This window comes from Protopterus annectens, chromosome 11.part0 (assembly GCF_019279795.1).
Source record: "Protopterus annectens isolate FY-2018-M chromosome 11.part0, PAN1.0, whole genome shotgun sequence".
Lineage (NCBI taxonomy): Eukaryota > Metazoa > Chordata > Ceratodontiformes > Protopteridae > Protopterus > Protopterus annectens.
Genome location: NC_056745.1, coordinates 1,173,274,771 through 1,173,287,265, shown reverse-complemented (window position 1 = coordinate 1,173,287,265; position 12,495 = coordinate 1,173,274,771).

Here is a 12,495-nt window from a genome sequence, read left to right as displayed (position 1 = left end):
ACATTTTTATATTTAACAAATTCATAAAATTCCTTTTCCATATTATATCCAAGTGATATATTGAAATGTTTAATACCTTCATTTTTCTGTGGGGGCATAAAATTACTTTTTACCTGAATGCCCTCCGTATTTAATTTACAATAAGCATTTACCATTTCATTAGAATTACATGAATAAAAACTCAGTACTAAACAGATTCATCACCCATATCTACTTCATATACACTTTCATTATTTGTTCTGAAATAATCTAACAAATTTAATTTACGAGTGAAACAAACATCCCCTTTTAATTCATACAATCTAGGTAGGACAGTAGGTACAAACTTTAAACCCCTCTCAAGAAGAGTCAAATCCCAATCAGATAGTTCAAATTACGATAGGATAACCACATACTTAGTTTGTAGAACTAACATTACATAATTCAGTCCCATTTCCCCCATTTAAATGTCCGTTGATACATAGTGTTCTTTATAGTATCCCTGTCCATTCCAACTGCGTTTTCTACCTGCTTGGGCCCCTCAAAAAGTATTCAAATAATTGCGGTTACTCGCTTCAGGTAAACCTGGAAAGTCTTCCCCATCAGTTTCTCCTTCTGTAACTGATGTCCCACTTTCACCTGATGTAAACGTATGGCCTCCCTTGTTCGAAGTCTGCTTCTGTTCAAATTGAACCTGCTGTCACTTTGCCTTAGGATTGGTTACCACTAAAAAGGCCCGCTTGTTTTCGTAATCACGTATGTCACGGAGGAATTTAGTCTTCCATCAATAAATTCTCTCAAACCCCAGCAATTGTTCATTAGTCTTGATGAGAAATTGTTGTAGTTCATCATGAGATACTTAATTAGTAATATCCTTACATATTCCCTTAATTTCTTCTGAGTTTTTGTTTGAGCATCTCTTTCAACCAAAATGTGAACCCACTCTAAGCTACATCCGAGCCGCGGCAATCCACCTCTCACAGAATTGCTCATCTTCCACTGCTGTTAAATCAAACTGGGTGGAAGGATTTTTCACAGTTCTCAATCCACATGGCGTAATTTCTAATTCTTCACATCTCTGCAGACTTTGTAAATTCAGAAACACTGAAGTCTCTTTGAACAGTTTTTTCCAAATTAACATACATATCTCCCGTACTTCTGGTATAACTGCGGTTTCAGTCTTTTTACCAATTTTGGCAAAGGGATTCTGTTGCCATATTTCTCTCTGTTCCCATTTACTGAGAACGGTAATACCTTCTACCAAAGTCTGACTTTCCTCTCTTCCTAATACCACCGATGTAGTAGACAAGCTATTCGCTCCATTTGTCGTTACCAAAAAATTATCCATAGATAATTGTGTAGCGTCCATAGAAGTATCACAGTATTATCAAAAATAATAATCAGACTAGTCCTATAGCAATACATTTTAATGAGTACCATAATGGGAGCCCTGAGGGGCTACAAGTGACAGTATTAGATAATGTTAAAAGTAACATACTGATGAGTGAAAAACAAATAAAATACACATTAAGAAAAAAAGGAGGCTTTTTAGTTTAAAATTTAATACAATGAGCCCCATAGGGCTGAATCAAGAATGTGTATGGAAAAGTTTTGTTTAAGTATTTTAGGCTTTTATTATGAAATGTTATCTAGTCCTCACCAATTCAGAATGCTGTAATTTGGCAAGCGCCAGTGTTGTCAAGGTGTTAACCAAATGCATGGCTATCATACCCTCGAAGCTGTACATGAGCTGCTACAAAAAGATTCCCATACCTAAACAATTACTCCTGGCAGCTTCCTCACTTCTCTAGCGAGCTGTGGATCATCATTTGCCTTAAAGTTCTTGGCCATATTTATAAACCTACAAGAGTCTAACCTGAACCCCTATAGGGAACTGGAGTCAAAGTGACACCTAGGAAGACACTTTCCACTTTCTCTCCCTTTGGAGAGCATTCAGACCATATAAATCTACAGAGAAGCATCTCTTACTCTGGAACCCCTTGTGGAATATTTAACGGGGTCTTCTGCATGATGGCCTCTTCCAAGGCCAATGGCAGAATTAACCTGCTTCCACAACACATTACTACAATGGCTCTTTCAAGCTCAACTGACAAAGCTTTCAAACTTTTTCCCAAGACCATGATCATTACAGATCTTGTAAAAGGCATGCTTCAGTTGGCAATTAGAATCCCAAACTGCCCTTAAAACAAAATTTGGACCCCAGCAGCCAGGTATGCATCCTCCCTTGGATGAGAGGTGGTGGGAGAAAGACATTACAAACAGAATATTATCTACCCAAAGATCTTGAACCAATCTTCACAAATAGGTTAGAGCAGAGGGCAGCTTTAGTGTTAACAGGAACAGAGACAGTCTTCCTCAGGATGTGAAATCTATCCATAAAAACAGCTTGAATAACAATAAAGGGGAGAACCAGATCTTGCCTCTGTCAGGGAAAGGGTCCGGCAATGGCCTCTCACTGCTTCCTGGTGGGAGCACACCTGGAGTACTCAGTGCCCTTGAGGAAAAGCTCAGCAGGGATCTCCAAACACCTTACAAAGTGGTCCCTTAATCCCAGAGATATTCAGTGACTGGGGCACTCCCCGAAGTTTGTCATCCCACAAAAAAAAAAAAGGGCAGCATATTTCGCCATTTCCGCCGCTGTTACAACCACCTAGCACACTCCATCTCAACAATGTCACCCTCTTCGGCTTTTTATGTCCATACATGCTCACACAGTTCAGATTCTTGCTAAAAGCCTCAGGGTGCAAATCAATAGTTGCCATCACAGCCCCTTTTTGGCAGGGGCAGATTTACTCTGGTAAGGCCTCAATTGAAGTGGTCATAGCTCCTGGATCCAATCTTCTACCAGCTTTCAGGAAGCATCAGAGAACTACTGTCTACTGCTATTCAACAATTACAACAGAAGCAGGATTCTCTTCCTCACAAAAATCAAACTTCCAATTGAAAAAGCATGCACTAGAGATCCAAGAATGGAGACATGATGAAATCAAGAAAAGGACAGTGGAACTGAAGTAATCAAGACTTGGCAAGTACCTTCACATGGTGGACCCCATTTTCATAAAACCTCATAGACACCGACTACATATTGCATTTTATACAGCATACATAGAAATAGGTAAAAAATCCAATTCTGGTGTGTGGAGAGCAAAGCCAGGACCAGAAAAATGGCAGTTCATAATCCTTAAGATACAGAAACATTCCTACTACAGGGTGTCAGTCAGTATCAGGGAGGATGTACACCCACCACCATTGTAGTAGTCTAGAAGAAAAAATGTCAAACTGACAGAAAAACCCATAAAGATAAGAGTGGGTGGACTACCGAGGATAAGGAAAAAATAAATGTATTGGTAACATGCAAGAAGCCCCGAATTCCCAGACAGAAAAATATTCAGAGACACAGAAAAACTGCAAAAATCTTCAAATAAAAAAATTAGTATAACAGATCCAAGAAAAGCTTTACATAACCAAAAAACTTTGGGAAGTCTCGAAGAGAAGTGACAGATATGTAAATACAAAACTCAGATTTAAGTCTAAAACTATGGGCAAGGGGAAAAAAGTACAGTTTTGTACCTACCATAAATGTAGATGTCCGAACTGGATAGCATCTGCAGTCATAACAAGTGGGTTGTCCTGTCGCCAGGCAGCCCTTCAGTCGGCCGGATTCCAAAGTCCGGGTCCGGCTTCGGATGATGTCGCACTCCACCCGACATCATCTCTGTTGGTCTTCGGGTATAAAGGCATCAGCCGACGCCATTTTCCTCAGTGTTTCTTGCCCCAGATGCCAGTAGCCCTCTTGCAGGCTAAAATTTGGATAGATGCCAATGTTTCCAAATAGATAGAGGTAAACACAACAATAAGCATGTATGTACATATACACAAACAAATACACCATAAAGACTCCCAACAGCTAGCTATTAGAAGGGTAGACACCTAGGAGTACCACAGAGGGGATGGAGGGAGGGTAATCCTGACTGCAGATGCTATCCAGTTCGGACATCTACATTTATGGTAGGTACAAAACTGTACTATGTCCTTCATGGATGCATCTGCAGTCATAACAAGTGGGTAGAATACCATAGCCAACTAGGGGAGGAGGATAAAAGTAGATTATGGTGTGTTTAGGATCCCTTGCAGTACAGCAGTGGCAAACCCTGCTCGGGATCTGGAATAGAGGCAAATTGTAATGCTTGGCAAATGTATGCACGGAGGTCCAAGTAGCCGCCTCAATAATGTCTTTGGTTGCCACTCCTCGTAAGAAGGCTGTGGTAGTGGCTGTTGCCCTTGTAGAATGAGGTCTTATGTTCTGTGGAATTGGTTTTCCATGGAAGGAGTAACAGAATCGTATGCAATTTCCTATCCATTTGGAGATTGTCTGTTTGGAAATAGCTTTTCCTTCCCTTCCTGTTGCATAGGCTACAAAAAGTTGGTCAGTCTTTCTGCTATTTTTTGTTCTGTCCAAGTAGTAGCGTAGCTGTCTATGTACATCCAAGGTATGCAGTATTCTTTCCCTCTGTTTTGTGGGCTGGGAAAGAAGGTAGGTAGGTGGATTGCCTGGTTTAAAGACACTCTGGATACCACCTTAGGCATAAATGTAGGATTAGTCCTCATGGACACTATCTTGGTGGAAGATTAGGAAGGGTTGCACTGCCATTAAGGCCTGTAGTTCTGAAACCCTCCTTGCTGAAGTAATTGCCAGTAGGAAAGCAGTTTTCCATGACAGGTGTTGTAGGTCTGCTGTTGCTGCTGGTTCAAAGGGTGCTAGTGTCAACTTTTCTAGCACAAAGTTTAAATCCCAAGCTGGTAATGGTGGTTTCCTTGGAGGTTTTACATTCTTGATTCCTCTGAGGAATTGCCTGAGCAAAGGGTGCGAAAAAACAGGTGTATCAAAGCTGTATTCTGCTGAAATAGCTGATGCATGTATCTTGATGGAGGAGTAGGACAGGCCTGAATGAAGAAGTTCGCCAGATACTCCAGAATGTTAGGCATATCTATGTTTGACACATCTTTTCCTCTTTCCGTACTCCAGATGACAAACCTTTTCCATTTTCCAGCATAGTTCCTTCTTGTTGAAGGTCTGCGTGCTTCAAGAATAATGTCTTTAACTCTTTGGGAAAGTTCTGGAATAGCTGCTGTTATGTGATGTTCCATGCAGTCAGTTGCAAGGTTTTTAGGTTTGGATGTATGATGCTGTAGTTGTTCTGCGTTAACATCAAAGGCATCAGGGGAATTGTCCACATATTGTTCCGAGACATGCTCCTCAGTAGAGGGTACCAGTGTTGTCTTAGCCAGTTTGGAGCTATCAGGATAATCCTTGGACGTTCTTCCTTGATTTTCAGTAGTACCCTGTGTATCAAAGGAAGAGCCGGGAATGCATATGCTGTTAGGCCTTTCCAGTTGAAAGAGAGCGAATCCACTTTCCATGCTAATGGGTGGAATGTCCTTGTGCAGAATTTGAGCTGGTGATTGAGAGGTGATGCGAATAGGTCTGTGGCATTCCCCATTTCTTTGAGATGGTCTTGAAGATGTCCGGGTGAAGCTTCCATTCGTGGGCATCCGAAGTGGTTCTGCTTAATATGTCTGCTAGGGTATTGTCTTTCCCTGGTACAAATATTGCCTGTAACTGGATGTTGTAGCTGAGTGCCAGGGTCCACAGCTCCAAGGTCATTCTGCAAAGGGGGTATGAATGAGTGCCTCCCTGTTTGTTGATGTACCACATGACTGTGGTGTTGTCTGTCCTTATCAACTGGCCCTCTGAGAAATGGTTTGAACTTTTGGATTGCCAGTTTTACTGCCAGCATTTCTTTTAGGTTGATGTGCAGTTGAAGTTGATCCTGTGTCCACAATCCTTGCACGCATTTGTCCAGCATGTGGGCCCCCCATCCTAGGTCGGAAGCGTCTGTGGTGATGGTCTGGCTTGCTTGACATCTGCGAAAGGGTAGGCCTGGGTTTGACTGGCATGCCTGAGCCCACCATAGGAACTCCTGTTTTAAGCATGGAATTAGTGGGATTTCTGTTTCTAGACTGTGTCTGTGTTGGGACCATAAATTCTTTAGGTACCACTGTAGTTCTCATATGTAATCTGGCAAATGGAACCAAGATTATGCATGATGCCATGAAGCCCAAGGCCTGCAGTACTTTTCTTGCTGTTAACTTGTTCAGTTTTGTTAGTGCCAAGAAGTATAGAGGGAGTTTTTTGTTTTTCTGTAGTCAGGAATGCCATTTGTTTTACTGTGTCCAATTCCGCGCCCAAGAATGTCCTTGTTTGGGATGGTATCAGCCTTGACTTTTGTAAATTGACTGTGTATCCCAGTGCTTGTAGCAAGTAAATGACCCTTTGCAAATCTGTTGTCAGCTTGCTTTTGTTGTCCCCTTGTAGCAGGCAGTCGTCCAGGTATGGGTAAATTTGAATTCCCTGTAGTCTGCAATGGGCGATTACTGATGCCAGGCATCTTGTGAATACTCTGGGCGCAGTAGATAAGCCAAAAGGCAATGCTGAGAATTGATAGTGCTCTGATCCTGCAAGAAATCTGAGGTATCTTCTGCAGATTGGTCGAATGGGGACGTGCAGGTATGCCTCCTTGAGATCTAGAGTTACCAGCCAAGACTCCTTGCCCAGCATGGGAAGAAGTTGCTGTAGGGTCAGCATTTTGAATTTTGGGACAATGATGTATGTATTTAAGGTGGACAGGTCGAGAATTGGTCTCCAACTTTTTTCTTTTCTTGGTACTAGGAATAGTCTGGAGTAGAACCCCTTTCCTTGCTCTGCTGTTGGCACTCTTTCCACAGCTCTCATGTTTGCTAACTCCATTATCTGGCGTAGAGCCTCTGTTTTTTGATTTGGAGGTAGATTTGGCATTCCTCTTTTGACTGGAAAAGTGTGGAAGTGTAACCGGTAACCTTGATCTATGGTTTGTAAAATCCACTTGTCCTTTGTTATGTAGTGCCAGTTCTTTGAAAATAGGGTTAACTTTCCGCCTAGAGGAGCTGCTATTTGTTCCCTGGTAGGCGGATTTAGGGTTAAGTCACTGTGGTTGTGTTGATGTAGTGGCAGTGGCTGTGTCTGTGCCTCTGTTGTTACCTTGCCACTGTCTTCCTCTGTAGGCACCTCCTCTGGATTGGTTTCTGCCTCTGGAACGTCTATTCCTGCCCCTTTGAAATTTTGTGGAGGCAGGAAAGGACCAATTTTGGCAGGCCAGTTTCTGCTAAACCTTGGGGTTGAACCTGCAAGAAATCTTTAACAGTTTGAACAGATTTTGCCTTTTCTTCCATTTTCTTCATAACCTGCTGGGCAGATGTACCAAACAAACTTGTCTTGTCCATAGGAGCATCTAGCAACTTAGCTTTAACATGATCCGGTAAAGCTTGTTCCTTTAGCCATGCATGCCTTCTTATCACTGTGCCTGTCATGGCTGATCTAAATGAAGCCTCCAGTGCATCATAGCCACATTTTAAGGAATGGTTGCTAACCTGTTGTATGTTATTTACCATCTCTAATACATATTTCTTATCAAGAGATTCATCAGTGGTTAGTTTTTTAGTTAACTGATCCAGCATAAACTCTTGGTATTGTATCATGTGAAACTGACAGTTTAAAGCTCTAGCTGAGAGAGTAGCTGAAGTGTAGACCTTTTTACCCCATCTGTCTAATGACCTTGCTTCCCTTTCAGAAGGAATAGGGTTTTTAGCTATGGTCGCGGCTACTGCCTTGGGGCCCTGGGATATAGTTTCTGGGTCAGCAAGTGGAGCCTTGTAAAGGTGGTGGTGATGAGTATCTGGCACCCTGTAAAATCTGTCTGGTTTGGCAGGGGCTGGGGGTAAAGAATCTGGAGCGGAGCAAACATCATTGAAAGCATCATCCACCACAGAGAGAACAGGGGGTATAGCTAAGGGCCTGTGCTGTGGGAGGTGCAGAAAAGTCCTAACTCTTTTTCTGGAGTCTGAAAAATCCTGTTGCTGCCATTGGAACTGTTCTCGCATGGCATGCAAGGTTTCCCCAAAGGAGAATTCTTCTGGTGGGGAAGCAGCTGGGATGGATTCTTCAGCATCAGAATCTTCAAAATTGGAGAAGGGAGCCTCTGGTTGGTCAGTTATGTCTGATTCATCAGCAGAATCAGAGGACACTGGCTCGGGGGGGCTCTGCCCTAGGTCTCTTCTCTGGGGGCTGAGAGGCCCTGTCTGGGTGAGATTGAGATCCTCTAATTAAAGAAATTAAATCTTCTGCCAAAGTAAGCATTTGAGAACTAGAAGAGGGCCTGGGTGTGGGTGGTTTAACAGGCACTGTTTTAGTAGTCTTGGCTGCTTTAGCCCTGGCGAAGGCCTTAATGGACATGGCTGCTGGAGGCCTAGCAGCACCACGTGCTGGGGTAGAAACATCCAAGGGGATGGTGTCTGATAAGTCAACCACCGTAGTGGGTAAAATTTGTGAAGTCGTTTCAAGAGTTGTAGCAGGGGCCTCAGTTGTAGGAATAGGTTCAGCTGTACTTTGTTCAGTTTTCTCGGTTTCGGCCGAAACAGACACTCGCGGTTTGCTTGACCATGGTTTCGGCCGAAACCGCGGACCGCGAGTGTCGGTCTTTATCTTTGCGTTTTTTGCTAGATTGGGTAGTCTGAGGATCCGACGGCATAATGTACGCAAAATCAGAACCGAAAAACTGTTCTGCAAACTCCGACCGACGCCTAAGCGTTCGTCGGTTGAAAGAAGCACAGGCCGAACAGGCTGCTACGTCGTGGGCTGGGCCTAAACAAGGCAGACAGTAAGAGTGGAAATCTTTATGAGGTATTTGTTTCCCACAGTTTAAACAATTAACTTTTTCTGACATCAGCTGAGGCAAGAAAGAGTCCCCAACGGGGTACTTAGCTTTAGAAGTCTTCGAAGTAGTATTCGGTAGAAGTAATCTCTGGATCCGACCGACCGGCACTTGCGAACAGCTTCTGCTTCGGGCGCCACGCGGCAAGAAAGACTGAGGAAAATGGCGTCGGCTGATGCCTTTATACCCGAAGACCAACAGAGATGACGTCGGGTGGAGTGCGACATCAGCCGAAGCCGGACCCGGACTTTGGAATCCGGCCGACTGAAGGGCTGCCTGGCGACAGGACAACCCACTTGTTATGACTGCAGATGCATCCATGAAGGACATCTAATGGTGCATTACTTATGCAAAGGAGAACAAAAACAGTTCCACACAGAAGAAAAACAAGCAAGGGGAACCAGATATTGAAAATGTCACACTGCAACGTAACACAAAGGGACAGTAAAACAGAAGATTAGCAAGGCAGAAATTAACTATAATCTGAAGTTATGGAATACCTAGAAGTGAAGGATTTAGTGTAGAAAGTCTAATATAGGTTATGTCAAAGCATGAGGAGTCTCCAAATTTAAAACAGGTGGAATGGGAAGCATCTGATCACTTGTCACATCAAGGTGCGCAGAAGCCTTCAGTAGGAAACCAGCAGAGAAGTTAAGTTGGAGTTGCACATCAACAGAAGGAGCAAGCAAAAGTGGCAATATTGTGGATTGATGGGCCAATGGGTTCTCATATGAAGGAGTAATGCACAACACACGATGCAGATGGAGGATGTCACAGGAATATGCTCTGGCACTTTCTGTAGAATACCCACAGGAAACAAACCAAAGAATTTTGCCCTCAGTTAAGAAAACATCTAAAGGAAGAGTTATTTGACTTGAGACGTATTAAAATTGATGAAAGAAGTGTATTACAGAAAATAAAGACCCAAAATGTTACAGATCAGTTGAAACAAGACCATAACAAAGGCGACTTGACAGTCTTAATACATACCGCTCTCATTTTGATGTTCAGCAATTAGGGTGCATGGAAAGTGCCTTTAAGCACTGGGAAGCTGGTCAGTTGTCTTTCTGGGCAAGATTTAACCCATACAGCTTAGGATTCCGCAGTGATCTAATAAATCACTACACAGTGCAACAAAACAGGCTATATTGATCACACAAAGCCACTGACAACAAAACCCCCACACAAACTAAGGGGTTTAAAAAACTAATGGATATAAAAGTGCAGGGAAACCACTTATCCGGTTATCGGTTCATACGCAAGAACTAGGCTAGCTGCCTTTGCAGGCCATTTTAAGCCTAGCCAATGAACTGGGATCATACCACAGATAAAAGTGTTCTCATGCATGGGTTTCCACATTAAGAGCAGTCTCTATTAGTATTACAGGGGGCATTCTGGGGCAAATTTTCACTTTTCCATCCACAGATACAAGCTGCATTTGAATATGGACAGGGATGAACTTTGTTTTGGGTGTATGGGGAATCTGTTCCACAACAGTATCCTGTGCAAGATGTACCTCTCTCTCCAAACCATTCTGATGTTGCAGAAGAGGTTTTGATCTTTAGGCAAAGTACTTCTGATGCCATTTGACTTGCTGATGTGCAGTAAATCCATTAGTAATGGGTAGGAGGATGCCTTCTGTGCCAGTTGTGTTACCTCTTAGCAGTCTAAGTTACATGGTATACCGAGAGCTTGGAGTCCCTATGTAGGACACGTTGCTTAAACCTTGTATCATTTTAGTAAGGTATCTGTGGGTGTTCCAGTTGTTGCATGTGTCTGGACAGATGCATGCCAAATGGAGCATTACAGTCAATGACTGGCTTAATGAGGGTGACAATGACAACCCTAGATCTAGACACAATCCCTTTGTTTATAACCTGTGCAATACACAAGGGCTTTGTTACAACATGCATATGCTGGCCAAAACTTAAGTCACTGACCACATTATAAACAGCTCAGGGTTTGACATGACCTTGTATGTTAGGCAGAGATCGCCTCAGAGTAGACAATATGCCAGAGTATAGCTGGAGTATTTTTTTTTTTTTTTTTTATGACCGCATAGGGCATCTGCTTTAGGCCTGCAATTCTTTTGAGATACCTTCTACAGCCTTTCCAGCTATTGCAGAGGTCTTGCAAGGTACATACCAAACAGGGTGTTGTGCTCTATAAATGGGTCTAATGGAGTACAGTGGAACAATGACCTTTTTTCTGGATGAAAAGCCCTTAGGAAATCCTATGTGGCACACCATTACTGACCATCATGGCAATGTGGTTATGGTTATTGAAGGAGAGACCACTGTCCACCCGTGTCCTTAAGTCTCTCATCACACTTTCAGTGTTTAGTGTACTGCCACCTATGTGGTAATTCATGGGTACATGTTTTTTCCCCAAAGGGGATAACTACACATTTCTTGGCATTAAGCTCGAGCCCATGGCTCTGGCACCAAGCATCCAAGGCCCTTTTGTAGGATATCAACATAATTTGGGGATTCAATTATGGCTCCCGGTTTGTCATTTGCGATCTTTATTAGCCAGAGTCCCTTAATGTTGGCCTGTACTTCAGAGAAGTAGATACCAAACAAGAGTGGCCCCAGGACTGAACTGAGGTACTCCACTTGTCTGGAGCTGGATTGGATTTGGTGTCTGCTACTTTTACAGTCTGGGTTCTGTCAGTAAGCCAGTTAGCAACTGGTCAAATGACACAGGGATTTATGCCCAGCTTAGCAAATTCATCTAGGATTCCAGAGTGGGGGATGGTGTCAAAAGCCTTGGCGAGGTCCAGAGTGTGGACCACCTTACCCTCGTCCCACAGCTCTGGAAACGAATTCAAAGGTATCAATCAGGTTCAGGAGACAAGACCAGCCCTTCACGAACCCAAACTGGGTGGGGTCCAGTGTTTGAAGGTTGCCAATGTCTTCGTTTATAAGTTCCATGACAATGCATTCCATGCCCTTGCAGATCAGGCTCGTCAAACTGATGGGATGGTAAGTTCTCGGGATGCAAGGTGGATCCCCCTTGTGGAGTGGGATAACTAGCTGTGTGCCACTCAGTGGGCACAAAGCCTGAGGTGAGGTTATGATTAGAGACGACACTTGGGTGATGAGAGTTCATTTTGTAGTTTTATGTAGTACACAGCCCAGGATGTCATCTGGTCCCATGGATGCTGTATTCTTAGATTTGGAGAGTGTGGTTTCTACCTGTATGGCAGTGATTACCAGAATTTGGCAATCTATTGGTACTGAGATGGGCAACTTAGGGGGCACAGTTGGCACTAAATCAATCTGCCAGGATATTGGCAATATCCTTGGGATCAGTATATTTAATGCCATTCTGTTGTAAATCAGATCGGAGCATTGCCATTTAGATTGACAGAATTATAGCATGCCTTGTGATGGTCTTTGGAATCTTTGGCAATTTTATTTTCATAACTAGCTTTGGAGGATTTTATGAGGGATCTCTGCTCCTTACCGAGGCTGGTAAGGGAGTTTTTTGCATCCTGGGATTTTCCTCTTTTCAGCAACAATTTCTTCCTTCTGTTGTATAGTTTATGGCAGGGGACCACCAGATTGGCTTCCTTTTTAGGAGGAGGGCATCTTGGTTCTATTTGGGATGGCACAATTCATGCAAAAGTGGATATGCTCATACAGTACCTTACTGTAGGATTCAGCAGTCAAACTTTCAGCTCCCG